Source organism: Macrobrachium rosenbergii, chromosome 42 (assembly GCF_040412425.1).
Source record: "Macrobrachium rosenbergii isolate ZJJX-2024 chromosome 42, ASM4041242v1, whole genome shotgun sequence".
Lineage (NCBI taxonomy): Eukaryota > Metazoa > Arthropoda > Malacostraca > Decapoda > Palaemonidae > Macrobrachium > Macrobrachium rosenbergii.
In genome coordinates, this window is record NC_089782.1 from 22,975,140 (window position 1) to 22,990,621 (window position 15,482).

At 37.9% G+C, this 15,482-nt stretch overlaps 1 protein-coding gene across 5 annotated transcripts in view; it reads right to left on the reverse strand.

Annotated features, from left to right (window-relative positions):
• LOC136828045 (uncharacterized) overlaps positions 1–15,482 on the reverse strand; it is a 423,623-nt gene that overhangs the window by 368,461 nt on the left and 39,680 nt on the right. The window contains exon 1 of one of the 5 annotated variants that reach the window (XM_067085734.1): positions 14,033–14,353. The exons of 2 other annotated variants lie outside the window; for them this stretch is intronic. The gene's annotated coding sequence lies outside the window, so the exon portion shown is untranslated. Of the gene's footprint in view, positions 1–14,032; positions 14,354–15,482 lie in introns of those variants that run through there. 2 more of the 5 variants (XM_067085732.1, XM_067085733.1) reach the window with 2 other exon arrangements.

Consider the following 15,482-nt stretch of genomic DNA (forward strand, 5'->3'; position numbering starts at 1 on the left):
TGGGAAGTGGGCCTGCAGAAGGCCCAAGAACTTCAAGGATGAGGCCCAAAGCCACAAGGCTCGCCAGTCGCTTGAGCAGCCTTGAAAGAAGGGTCCGATCAGAGGCTCTTCCTCGGAGGAAGGCAGGTATCCTGCCACGCTGGGAAGTGGGCCTGCAGAGGGCCCAAGAACTTCAAGGATGAGGCCTAAAAGCCCACAAGGTTTGCAAGTCTCTTGAGGGCAGCCTTGAAGGTTAGGGTCCGATCCAGAGGATGCTTCCTCTGAGGAAGGAAGGTATCCTGCCTAGCTGGGGGAAGTGGGCCTGCAGAGGGCCCAAGAACTTCAAGGACAAGACCCAAAAGCACACAAGGGCCAGTCTCTTGAGGGCAGCCTTAAAGGGAAGGGTCCACCCAGAGGCTGCTTCCTCGGAGGAAGGAAAGTATCCTGCCAGGCTGGGGAAGCGAGCCTGGAGAAGGCCCAAGAACTTCAAGGATGAGGCCCAAATGCCACAGGGCTCACCAGTCTCTTGAGGGCAGTCTTGAAGGGAAGGATCCGACCCAGAGGCTGCTTCCTCGGAGGAGGGCAGGTATCTTGCCAGGTAGGGAAGCTGGCTTGATGAGGGCCACAATGGTGAGAGCCAAAGGCTCCTTTGGGAGGCCAGTTCTTTGAGGGCACCCTTGAAGGGGAGCGTCCTCTGAAGAGGAAGGCAGGATTCCTTGGAGGATCTCCTAAGAAAATAATTGCAGCCTGATTTTCCATTAATAGAATGATCTTTATTACTCTATTTCTGTTTTCCAGATGATTAAAATATTTCTTTTATTTTTGTATTTTACTCTGTATCACTTAGTTTGTATCAAAATTTTCCCATGCCAAGAATTCATTCAGGGGAAAGTGAACTTCGTGTTATTGCCATCAGTCTCTGTGCAGCACTTGGCGCTGGTTTGGTGCCACAACCTTGGGAACTTTAGAAATCGTTTCGTCTCAGAGTTCATTAACGAAGAGAGCAATTATCGTCTTTCCTGGGATCACAGAGAGGATGTTTTAAAGTTCGTGGAGGAAGCTGGTTTTCTTGAAAATTTATAACGTATCGTCAATTTATTTTTATCATTTTATCAATTTCTTGGAAATCTTATGTTTTTTTATTCCCTTGAGGTCACATTATTTATTAAGAGCGATGATGACCATAAGTATTGCAAAGCTGATTGTATAAGGTCAATGAAACACTCGAAGAGAAGCCCTTCAGACGAAGGACCCAGTTCATAACTGGCAGCCTAGTTTAAAATTTGTTTTGGGCCTTTGTAGTAATCAACTGCCCTCCTGCCCGACATTTCTGACTTGTATATAGTTTTAAGGCAAAACCGTGTGGTGTTCTTGTCTCTAGTCTATCTATCTATCTATCTATCTATCTATATATATACATATATATACATATGATTATAGTATATGCGACGTTAATATATATATAGTTATTTTTATATATAGGTCTTAGGAATATATATATACCCGTGAATATATATATATATATATATATATATAGGTTATATATATATATATTATATATATATAGTGTGTTTGTTATTCGATGTTTCCAGTGTGTGATTTGATTTTGTGTTTATATATATACACGTATTAAATAATAGTTTTTATATATGATTCCATCTCTGTACATATTATATGGACTTGGTTATAGTGACTTTATATTTTATATATATATATATATATATATATATTTTACACACATATATGTATATATATATATATATATATATATATATATATATATATATATATATATATATATATATATATATATATATATATATATATATATATATATATATATATATATATATATATATATATATATATATATATATATCCATAATTAGCCTACAGCTCCAAGTGAAATTCCCCCACTCATGTCTTTCCTGCACTTTGCCTTCCACAAATCTCCACTCATCTCCAGTCTCCCATCTCACATTTCTTATTCAAGTACAGGCGGGTCTTCCGACTCCTCTGGTACAAACGGGAACCCAGCTAACATTATCAAGTACTGTTCTCCCAGGGGTTGTGAGAAGAATATGCTATACCATTTCTCATTCTAACCTGTCTTACCATTGTTCGTGTACATACAGTATAAAAAGATCGTGACTTATGTACAGTCTTACTTTTGTATGCAATGCAATTTCATTCTGTTTGACTTACAAATTTCCTTATGCCCATTGATTTATGTGCCCTTTTTAGCTTTCTGTAAAAGAAAACTATTGTACCAGCTTTGTCTGTCCGTCCGCACTTATTTCTGTCAGCCCTCAGATCTTAAAAACTACTGGGGCTAGAGGGCTGCAAATTGCTATATTGATCATCCACCCTCCAATCATCAAAAATACCATCTTGTGGCCCCCTAGCCTCAGTAGTTTTTATTTTATTTAAGGTTAAAGTTAGTCATAATCGTGCTTCTGGCAACGATATAGGATAGGCCACCACCGGGCCGTGGTTGAAGTTTCATGGGCCGAGGCCCATGCAGCATTATAGCGAGACTACCGACAGATAAACCTATTTTCGGTGGCTTTGATTATTCGCTGTAACGGCTGTAAAGAAAACTCGATTGCGCTGAAGAAACTTCGGCGCATTTTTTACTTGTTAGTCTTTTTTTAAATTCCATCTCAAGAGAACCTGCACTGGGTATCATTGTTCTCAGCGTAACCGATTCTTTCTCCATCTCATATTTTTTTTTTTTTATCTTTTTTTAAGTAGCCTATACTCTGTCCTTGTTACTGCAATGTCACTTGCATTTATCTTGAATCCAGTTTCTCTAGATATCTGATGCATTCTATTAAGAGAGCTCCCCGTAAGGGGTTAGTGCCGTCGGTGCACCTCTCGGGGTGCACTGTAGGCATTACTAAAGGTTCTTTGCATCGTCCATTAGGCCCCTAGCTGCAACCCCTTTCACTCCTTTTACTGTACCTCCACCCATATTATCTTTCTTCCATCTTGCTATCCACCCTCTTCTAACAATTATTCCATAGTGCAACTACGAGGTTTTCCTTCTGTTACAACTTTCAAACCTGCCTACTTTCAATTTCCTTTCCAGCGCTGAATGACCTCTTAGGTCCCAGTGCTTGGCCTTTGGCCTAAACTCTATATTCCATTCCTATTAAGAAAGCTATGCACATCTTACTCTAAGTCTGTCAAAGGTCTATCGTTACTCCTGTCTAAACCATCTTTCCCAACTCCGGCCACTTTTTCCTTGAAATCTACAAGAAAGGCAAATAAAGTTGAAATAACATTCCCCTGTAGCACCCGACTGTTTGACTTTGCATCTGCTTCGGAAATGGATAACTTCAATTACCTTTACATATCAGAGATGCCATATAGACGTAACATATTCCATAATATGGGTCTGTGCATTCGGTCAAAAGCTTCCTCTTAATTAAAACACCCATCAGAAGATGCTTTTCAAATTCCATACAATGATGCATAATATATACATACATACATATATATTTATATATAATATACATATTATATACATATATATATATATAATATAAATTATATATATATTTATATATAATATACATATATACACATACATATATGTACTATTGATATGTATGTACAGTATGAGTGTGTGTGTGTGTGTGTGTAAGTGTGCGCGAGCGAGTATATTGTTTAGATTACAAATATGTAGAAATATAATCGTGCGTTATGCATGAAAATTAAGAAGACGAAACTCCATCCAAACGTCAGTCCTCTTGCGAAGACTCACAACGGCAGACCTAAGAGTGATGCTTTAATGTCAGTAATCCAAGAGATCGCTTTATGACAAATGGCCCTCTGGAAGAATGACAAGGGCGCAATAATCCCCCTCTCCCTCTCTCTCTCTCTCTCTCTCTCTCTCTAGTACACTCACACAAAACACAAACACACACATTCAAATTAGCAAAAAAAAAAATTTCAAGCTGTTGATAGAAACTGGCGATATGGTATTAAAAAAATCCTTGACATACATACATACAGACAGAGACATACCCAGACAGCTCATTACCGACCAACTCATTGAAATCTCCAAATACAAAAAACTCTTCCGCGACTACATAACGATTCGCTGTCAGAAGATAAAATGTTATTATCACTTACTAATACAAGATGCCGAAGCTGCTGTAGAATTTAAAAAAAAAAAGGCAATAATAGAAGCACGTACAAAGCTACAGCAAAGAACAGATAGATACTCTGTCTTCATGTTGATAATATCTGAGATTAACCTAACGATTTACTACGGGAAATGGAAGTTCGCTCCATGAGTGATTGCTTTCTCTCTCTCTCTCTCTCTCTCTCTCTCTCTCTCTCTCTCTCTCTCTCTCTCTCTCTCTCTCTCTACACCTGCTACTGATACTAAAAACCTATCTCTCTCGGCTGTACCACAGCGGCCACTAATGTTGAAGATATTTCTCTCTCTCTCTCTCTCTCTCTCTCTCTCTCTCTCTCTCTCTCTCTCTCTCTCTCCCACACATACACAAATAATATTCAATGAAATTAAGATCAGTATGTACATATTTATGTACTGCACACTATATCTGCCTCCATAGCAGCGATCTACTTCTATAAAAAAAATCATCACACAAGTCAATGGTGAAAAAAGTCCACCACAATGTTAATATTTACATTTACGTTATTGTGCTTATTTTCAACATCCTACTAACTATACATGACCGCAAACAGATTTTACGCAAAAGCAAAAATTCGACTACCTCTGTAGAAGTTTACATCAATTCAATCGCCAATGGAAAAAATGCAAAACCTCGTTTTTGAAAAAGAATTCCATCGCCGTAAACATGATTTTTCCTTGAAAGGTCAGAATTACGATTCTGTAATCTCAGAGGAAATAAGACTAGAAAATAACAGGCGAATATGAACTCATTAATATGCGCAAAATAAATATACAAAAGCTAAAAAATAATTTACATCACTAAAGAATAAATTCTTTACCATTGATACAAATATAAAATAACATCAACAACGAACGATTACATTATTCTAATCTACAGATAAAAATTAAAAATCTGACTATAAATGTGTTTGCTTTGGCCCAAAGATTGGCAACTTGTAAACGTACAAGCAAAAGCGCACGCACACACACAAGTACTTTTGCAACATTGTCCTGAATTCTAATCTAAAAATACACACATATTAACATCCTAACTAAAAATGTGTGTGCTTTGCCTCATATATTGGCAACATATAAATGTAGCAGCAAAACCCACAAACACAAGTACTCTTGCAACACTGTCCTGAGGGCGTCTCATCTTTCTTAGTTTGCCCATTTTTCCTGAACTGTCGTGTTAGTGTGCAAGACAGAAGCAATGCTTAACGCAGGAAAATGAGAGTAATTCATGCTCCTGCAGAGCTCTTGAAAAATCTCTCTGTTCAATGACAGTTATTGGTTGTAATTACTCCTGTTATTATTATTATCAAAATGATTCGTATCAGAATTATTTTCCGTGACAAACTAACCACCTTGCATCTCAGCCTCAAGATGTAAACAGGCTTGAATTGCAGAGAGAGAGGAGAGAGAGAGAGAGAGAGAGAGAGAGAGAGAGAGAGAGAGAGAGAGAGAGAGAGAAACTCCAGTTACCTCCTTAACACAATTACCGTATTATTTCTCTGATAGATATTCAATCACTGCATCAATTGATCTTGTCTCTCAACCTCAAAATGAAGGCAAACAAGAAATCAGAGAGAGAGAGAGAGAGAGAGAGAGAGAGAGAGAGAAGAGAGAGAGAGAGAGAGAGAGAGAGAGATTCCAGGAAGTGAGAGAAAGATAGAGGCTCCAAGAAATGAGAGAGAGAGAGAGAGACTAGCTCCAAGAAGTGAGAGAAACAGATTCCAAGGAAGAGAGAGAGAGAGAGAGAGAGACTACAGTAATCTCCACCAATTACGGCTGAGTGCGGGGAAATCAGGGAACACGAATATCCCCCTAAAGTAAATGGCACAAGCGGCATTTTGGCCCCATTATCCCCATCGCTAGGGACAATTTGCGGGGAGGTTTGAAGTAGCTGGCCCCAGGCTTCGCTTAACATAAGAGGGAGAAGTACTGCAGATGTAAGAGTACTTTTTTTTTATTTTAACTTTTGCTGGTATTTACAAAAACATATTTTGGGCTGCATAACGGCCTAATTTTTCTTTTTACTTGGATTTACGGTAAATTAAAGAATAAATTGAAGTTTCTGTTAAATGTTATTTCTGATCAGCAAACTCGTGGAAATACAGACTTTATGTCTTGAAAAAGAATTCATTATAATTATTAGAAAATACACACATTTATACGGACCAACGATTAATTAGTTAATTAGTTAATTAATTTATCTATCGATCTATCTATCTATCTACCTCAATAAAAGTGGAAAAATGTTGACAATACGCTGATCAGCCTTGGAACTCTCCTTTTAAGTCTCTCTCTCTCTCTCTCTCTCTCTCTCTCTCTCTCTCTCTCTCTCTCTCTCTCTCTCTCAGGAGACATTCTTTTGTTGTAAAATCAGATATAATTCCTATAAGTTTCTCTCTTTCTCTCTGAGACAAATTATTCTGTTGCAAAATCGAATGTAATATCTATAAATTCCCCTCTCTCTCTCTCTCTCTCTCTCTCTCTCTCTTTCTTTAACAGGAAAAATAAGATGATAAATAAATTATTCGAAAAGAAGGAATTAAACAAGGCAGAATACCTTCGTACATTTCACGAACGGCAGATAAACAGCGGGACAGTTAAAAAATTACCAGCTAAACACGGACTGAAATAACTGGCTAATAAAAGCATTAAGAGGTATTTATCGCCCAGAATTAAAAGCATAATAAAAGGCGATAGTCAACTAATTTGACAGCCTTCAAGATAAAACCGATACTACGTTTGGCGAAGGAAAAGAAAAATAAACGGTGATTATCCACGTGAATTTAAAGGTAAATGAATAAGCATAATTATAAGACAAGAGTTAGGACCGTTTGGCTCCTCAGAGAGAGAGAGAGAGAGAGAGAGAGAGAGAGAGAGAGAGAGAGAGAATCATTTAATCCAAATGTACAAGACAATACTGACTGCTTCATTTAAATTTTTTACATGGATATTATGTGCATTATCCAGCAATACTAGAAAAAATTCTCATGGTGCTTTAAGATTCTTAGTTTTCTGTAAAAGAAAACTATTGTGCCCGCTTTGTCTGTCCGTCCGCCTTCAGATCTTAAAACCCACTGAGGCTAGAGGGCTGCAAATTGGTATGTTGATCATCCACCCTCCTCTCATCAAACATATCAAATTGCAGCCCTCTAGCCTCAGTAGTTTTTAATGTATTTAAAGTTAAATTTAGCCTTCTGGCAACTATATAGGACAGGCCACCACCGGCTCGTGATTAAAGTCTCATGGGCCCGGCTCATGCAGCATTATTCCGAGACCACCGAAAGATTGATCTATTTTCAGTGGTCTTGATTATACACTGTACAGAAAACTCTGCTGCGTCGAAGAAACTTCGGCGCATTTTTTACTTGTTATTCTTTATCCTACCCTCTGAACAATTCCCATTATATTCACACCTTTCAATAAAGTAAACGCCATCAGTGAATATTACTGAAAAAAATGTAAAATAACTAATAAGATAACCGTGCTCCCTTACTATCTATAACCATCATTTACAAGGCCGCAGGTCGATCTGTCAAGGTTAACTATCACGTTCTTCAAGAATGACTGTCACGTCATTCAAGGTTAAATCCAGGCTCATCAAGGGTCATTCAAAAATTCATTAAGATCGATTATGTGCCAACCAAGATCAATTGCCAGGTCAGTGAATGTCAAATGTCAGGTTCATCTATTAAAAAGTCAAGTCTATGAAATATCAAGAAATATTTTCATTTAACATAATTCCTCTATACAAAATTCAAGCAGTCAAACTATTGGCGAAATAGCGAAGCATCATTTGAAAAATCTATTGTAAAAATTGTGAGAAAGCTAAATAAAAAAAAAGGACAGAACTATTATAAAAAACGACCTGAATCTATGTTCAAATTATTGTCAAAACAGACGAAATCAAAGTACTAGAGAAAAATGTAACTGAACACAAAGTTACAAAACAATACAAAACTGTAAAAACGGTACAACACGAGTAACATGAACAGCGTAATAACAGACAGAACTCAGGATTCGTACATTCCATCAGAAAGTACACAACGCTATTCTTGAAATTTAAGCAACAGAACTACTGTTGATAACTTTGCTATGGTCAAGGAACAGAATAATGTGTAACAGACTGGCCCAAGAACCGAGGGAAACTAGGGAAAAACGCCAGATTCTTGAGTCACTCGAGGAAAAATTAAAGGTCAGATAAGTTCGAACGTCAGGTTCATCAAGGTGTAGTATACCAGGACCTTCAGGGACGAATGTCAGGTCCGTCAGCACGCGGCTGACACCATCAACATCAAATGACAGGTCCATAAACGGAAGTCACATGTCACATTCAACATCAAATGTCACATTTAACATTAAATGGCAAGTTCACTAACATCAAAAGCCTCGTTCATCAAGGTCAAATACCAGACCCATAAATGCTGAAGGTCAGGCCCATCACCATCAAATAACGTCCGGTCCCATCATGACGGAATATATTCGCCATAAAAGCAGAAGGTTTCGCCCAGCTAATTTAAAATGTCAATGATTTCAAGAATCCTGACACATTAAGACTTTAAAGGTCCGAAATCAAAATCCAAGGTCATTGTCATGGTAAAAACAAATATACGAGAGCTTTTAAAAGTTTTTTACAAGGTCACTATCTAGAAAAATATAGGAAAAATTTATCATACAAAATTCAATATCTTAAGAATTTAAAATATCAAACTCTCTCTGTCACTTCAAGGACATACTTGAGACGGGATTTGAAGAACCCCCGTACACAGTCAATTTAAAGTCAAAGGTCGCATGATTACGAAGGTAAAATCAAAGAGTATATACTGAAGATAAATGTCAAAATAAATGCTAAATATATAAAAGGTAAAATAAATGTTTAATGTCATCAAAGATACAGCGTGAGGGATAATGCCAAAGATGCAATAAAAGGTCACCTATCAGGGTCAATATTCTATATTTATTCGATATTCTAATATGAAACATAGGGTCAGGATCACTGTCGAAGCTGAAATGTAATATAAACTGTGCCCAAACCAAAGCTAAATTCAGTGCCAAGACATCAAGGCCAGATAACATAACTCAGTATATATTACAACTAAATTTACAGAAAATAATAATATTAAGGTCAGTATCATGCCTGTCTTCAAAGATAGCAGGTCATTTCCAATGTCAAGCCTAAACTCAAAAATAAAATATCAAGATCAGTTTCATGTTTTATAGATCACAGTCAAATGAGTTGGCCAAATTCGAGACAAGGTTTTCAAGATCAGCATCAACGCTGCCTTATATCGTTATACTATAAATGTCAAACTTAAAAATTAAATATCAACATCAATATCAACGTTATCTAAAAAGATAACATACAACAGTCAATACCAAGGTATAATTCGATTTCAAATTATCAAGGTCAATATCAACGTTGTCTAGAAAGATAACAAACAACGGGCAATGCCAAGGCATAACTCAAATTCAAATTGTCAAGGTCAATATCAATGTTATCTAAAAAGATAACATACAATAGTCAATGCCAAGGCATAATTCAAATTCAAATTGTTAAGGTCAATATCAGTGTTATCTAAAAAGATAACATACAACAGTCAATACCAAGGCATAATTCAATTGCAAATTGTCAAGGTCAATATTAATGTAATCTAAAAAAATAACATGGAACAGTCAATACCAAGGCATACTTCAATTTCAAATTACCAAGGTCAATATCAACGTTGTCTAGAAAGATAACAAACAACGGTCAATGCCAAGTCATAATTTAAATGCAAATTACCAGGTCAATCACTGTTGTCTAAAAGATAACAAACAACAGTCAATGCCAAGTCATAATTTAAATGCAAATTGTCAAGGCAATGTCAAGGTTATCTAAAAGATATCTAAAATGATCAATACAACATGAATTCACTTGCATAATTCAAGGCAAATTATCAAATCAATATCAATGTTATCTAAAAAGAAACATACGACAGTCAATGACAAAGCGTATAATTCAGTGCATTATCAAGTTAATATCAACGTTATCTAAAAAGATAACATACAACAGTCAATAACAAGGCATAATTCAAATCCAAATTATCAAGGTCACTATAAACTTTATCTAAAAAGATACATCAGTCACTACCAAGGCACAATTCAAATGCAAATTATCAAGGTCAATATCAACGTTATTCAGAAAGATAACAAACAACGCTCATTGCCAAGGAATAATTCAAATGCAAATTATCAAGGTCAATATCAATGTTATCTAAAAAGATAACATGCAACAGTCACTACCAATGCATAATTCAAATGCAAATTATCAAGGTCAATATCAGCGTTATTTAGAGAGATGACAAACAACGCTCAATGTCAAGGAATAATTCAAATGCAAATTGTCAAGGTCAATATCAATGTTATCTAAAAAGAAACATACAACAGTCACTACCAAAGCATAATTCAAATGCAAATTATCAAGGTCAATATCAACGTTATTTATAAAGAGACAAACAACGCTCAATGCCAAGGCATAATTCAAATGCAAATTGTTAAGGTCAATATCAATGTTATCTCAAAAGATAACATACAACAGTCACTACCAATGCATAATTCAAATTCAAATGATCAAAGTCACTATCAAAGTTATCAAAAAGATAACATACAACAGTCAATAACATGGCATAATTCAAATGCAAATTATCAAGGTCAATATCAAAGTTATCTAAAAAGATAACATACAACAGTCAATACCAAGGCATAATTCAAATGCAAATTATCACTGTCAATTTCAAAGTTATCTAGAAAGATTAGCATACAACCTTTAATAGCATGGCATAAATCGAATACAAATTATCAAGGTCAATACAAGTTATTATCATGTCAATTATCAAATGCAAATGATCACTTCAATTTCAGTTATCTAAAAATTAATAACATACAACAGTTAATAACATGGCATAATTCAAATGCAAATTATCAAGGTCAATATCAATGTTATCTAAAAGATAACATACAACGCTCAATGCCTAGGCATTATTCGAATGCAAATTGTCAAGGTCAATATCAACATTACCTAAAAAGATAACATGAAACAGTCAATACCAAGTCGTAATTCGAATGCAATTATCAAGGTCAAAAGTAACATTATCAATTATCAAGATCAATAGTAATGTTACCTAGAAAGATAACATACAACAGTCAATATCAAGGCATAATTCATATGCAAATTATCGAAGTCGATATCAATGCTATCTAAAAAGATAACATACAACAGTTAATATCAAGGCATAATTCAAAGGCAGGCGATCAAAGTCACTATCAACGTTATCTAAAAAGATAACATACAACAGTCAATAACATGGCATAATTCAAATGCAAATTATCAAGGTCAAAAGCAACGTTATCTAGAAAGATACCATACGACAGCAAATGCCTGGACATAATTCAAATGCATATTATCAAAATCAGCTTCCGAAATACCATATCACAGTCAATGCCAAGGTTAAATCTAAGGGCAAAATATTAAAAATATCCGGTCCATGTTTTGCATATAAAAACGGTACATGAGAAGTACAGGAGTATTATTAAGGTGAAATATCTCAAGTTAAAACGTAAACAAAGTTCACCATGACCTACATTATAAGCTACAGACAAATGTAAGTAATCAGTTAAGCTTGTTATATAAACTGGGTTGTCGCGACAATTGTGGTATTAGGCTTTGCCTGTTGGTTTTGTTATTGCTGTTGTATAATAAATAAATCAATACTAAGAGTAAGGTATACCGCTACTGCTATTACTACTACAACGACTAATAATAATAATAATAATAATAATAATAATAATAATAATAATAATAATAATGATGATGAAGGTGATGGAATAAACCACAAAATTATTTACGGAAAGAAATGACATATATTCAGTCAACCTATTTTTTAATTATCCCACCGAAACAGCAACACTTTTGTTCGTCAATGACACAACCTACTAGCCTGCCCTCGATTTATACTTCAAGTATGAATGTAATTTGACATTTTTTACAATAAATTTTTTCTTATAAAATACAAAATGTGACTGTTAAAGAAAAAACAACAAGAACAGCTTCGGCATCAAAAAACACAACAATGACAACCACAGCTGACCCTAACTCGCCGAAGATGAAAGACGACCATAAAAGAATTAGCAATAAACTTCCTCAAATCAAAAGCACAAACAAGAATAAACATCCACAAGCATACACGACACGTACGCAGTCAATAAAAGGAAAATGGGAATTACTGACGCACGGAAAATAACAAGTAAGGAGACGAGCGCCCGAGAAGAAAGAAAGAAAGAAAGAGAGGAGAGGAACCTTGAAGCGCGAACAAAAATATACACCAGGTAAAAATATGCGAGCAAGACAAGGGTGGCTTCAGTGAGAGTGAGAATCGAAAGTTGCTCGGACAAGCGGCAGCAACTGCTCTTGCTGCTGCCGGAGAGAGAGAGAGAGAGAGAGAGAGAGAGAGAGAGAGAGAGAGAGAGAGATTTGCTGTTGACATGTTAAAACTCTTTCCGAATTCTTGTGAGACATAAAGAGAAAAAGAGCGAGAACGGTTGTAAATTCATATGGCCGTAATAAATTCTAGCAACTATTTAAACACATTTGAGAGAGAGAGAGAGAGAGAGAGAGAGAGAGTTGGTCTTGAAATGCTAATACTTTTTGTGAATTCCTGTGAGATACAAAGAGGGAAAGAGCAAGAACCGTAGCTTTTTAATGTTAAGAATTTGTGAATTCATATGACCATGATCGATTCTAGCCATTACATAAATACATCTAACGAGAGAGAGAGAGAGAGAGAGAGAGAGAGAGAGAGAGAGAGAGAGAGAGAGAGAGAGAGAGGTAAATCCGTTTGACATTCCCATCTTCTGAATTCAAGGGATCATGATCAATGTCAGTCACTAAAATTGCACAGGTTTATGCTCTCTTATCAATCTACTTTACAATGAAATCTCGCACGACTCGAAAATACGTTAACTTAAAAGTGCGACCCAAAAGAAGACGATGAATGGAGAGTGCGAGGCTTCGGTCCCTAGCTAAGAGGTGCTGGAGGTGTGGCCGAATCGAAAAGGTTGCTACGACATAAAATCTACCTTGTCATCTTGGAACTGACATAGGGAACCAAACACAGCCATTACGCACGTACAAACAAACACACACACACACATACCTAACACCGGGATCCAAACTCACAGTTATTGCACGCGTATCAACACAAACAACATACACGTTTGTTTATTCCTACAGGTGTGTGAATGTACATGGTAAAACTATAAAGATTCTGAATGGAGGTATAAAACAAAACGAGCCACACAAACGATGGGACCTGTCAGGGGACACGAAACGCTACAGAACTCGAGGGTAATGTCACATTCCTACCACGGAACACCTTACGCCCCTTAACAAAATACTTCAGGAGCTGGGTGCTGGGAGCGGTTTGGGGAGGGCGCTATGAGGAAGCTCGCTCCTCCTCCTCCTCCTCCTCCTCCTTCTCATACTCCTCCTCCTCCTCCTACAGTATAAAGGAATCCGAGATAACACTTGACTCAAGGAAGGGCCCCGTTTTCAGTTTATAAAAGAATACCAAACAACACTTAGGTCTAGGAAGGCCTCCTCCTACTAAAGCATTTGTGAATCTTGGACAACAACACTGGTCAAGGAAGGGGAGGAGCAAGGACCTGAGAGGAACACCATCAATGGGGCATCACACGAAAGGTCTTTGAGGACACCAGTCGTCCTCTCTCTCTCTCCTCCTCCTCCTCCTCCGTCGTCATCTCCGAAGCTCCTCGGAGCGCAGCCACTTGCCAACAAGGCCGAGCGACAGGTACACTTAGCAGAACGAGGTGTATCTTAGCGAGCAACTTACTCACCATCCACTTCTATTCCTCGGGGATGCCAAAAGGACGTCGCCGTCGTCGTCGTCGTCGTCGTCTGTGCTGGGCTGCTTCGACACGGAGGACACCCACCAAATCCTGCAGCAGGAGGAGGGCAGCAGCCCCTTGAGAGGATGGTGTCGGGGCACTGTTCAGGGGCGGTGGGCGGGATGTGCCTCGAGGTCTGCGGGCGTAGAGGCTCAAGAGAGTCTGGTTCGGAGAGTCACAGAGAAAGAGAAAGAGAAAAGAGAGAGAGAGAAGATACCGGGCGACTTCCACAAACTATCCTCCTCCTTCCACCACTACACGAAGTCTGACGGCCACGCCAGTCCTCCTCCTCCTCCTCCTCCTCCTCCACCTCCTCCTCCTCCACCTCCTCCTCCTCCCCAGCCTCTCCTCTCCTTCCCCCACTACCATCACAACCACAGGTGCTACCAACCACTCCCCCTTACCCACTACCTAACACACACACATACAAACACACAAACACACACACACACACACACGTCCCCGCGCCCGCCGTAGCTACTTAGGCTTAGGTGATTGTGAGTGTGTACATGTGTGTGTGTGCGTGTGTATGTGTGTGGCCATCAGAGCCAGTCCAGAGCTCGGCAGCAGAGGCTGGACCCTAAGAATCCGACGCAGTGTAATCGTTGCATGCACCTTGCACCGTGTGCATAGCTCCAACTCTGGCTGTCTGTCTGTGTCTATGTGTGTGTCTGTGACTATCTGTCTGCTCTAATTCTAAAGACTTTTCAATTCACAGTTTGTGGAAATAAGAGACCAATTCGGGCGGACAGGACAACCACCTTTACCTTGCCTCATTCTTAACATTCCACATTTCTCCATTTTTTTTTCCCGGACTAAATTCTTCCAGCGGGGTCTTGAGGACTAACGAACAAAATGTCCAGTCTCTCTGGATAGCTGTTTTGAAACCGAGTCCTTCTGTATTTAATATAAATGAAATTCCTCTGACGTCGACTTTTATCCACAAAACTGGAAACACTTAAAAGTGCAAGTGCGTCTGGTCCACGCCACTTGCAGAGAACACTTTCACTCCTCAAAATGAATCAAGGAACTGGACGCGAATGTCACTGGTTACCCACTGTGGAAAAAACTGGTAAATAATTATACAGCAATAAGAGGATTAATAAACTAAAAGAAAAAAAGGTTTCTAAAATAAGAATAAGAATAAACTCAGGGTATTGCGTTGCAGACTGGCTACATAAAAATAAAACATCCTGTAACGGCGTCTGTGACGCGAAGCAGAAAAAAAAAAGTAAAAAATGCGCCGAAGTTTCTTCGGCGCAGTCGAGTTTTCTGTATGATGTATAATGCTTTATGAAACTTTCAGCCACGGCCCATGAAACTCAGCCACTGTCTGGTGGTGGTCTCAGCCAGGACCCATGAAAGTCTTAGCCGCGGCCCATGAAACTCAGCTACGGAC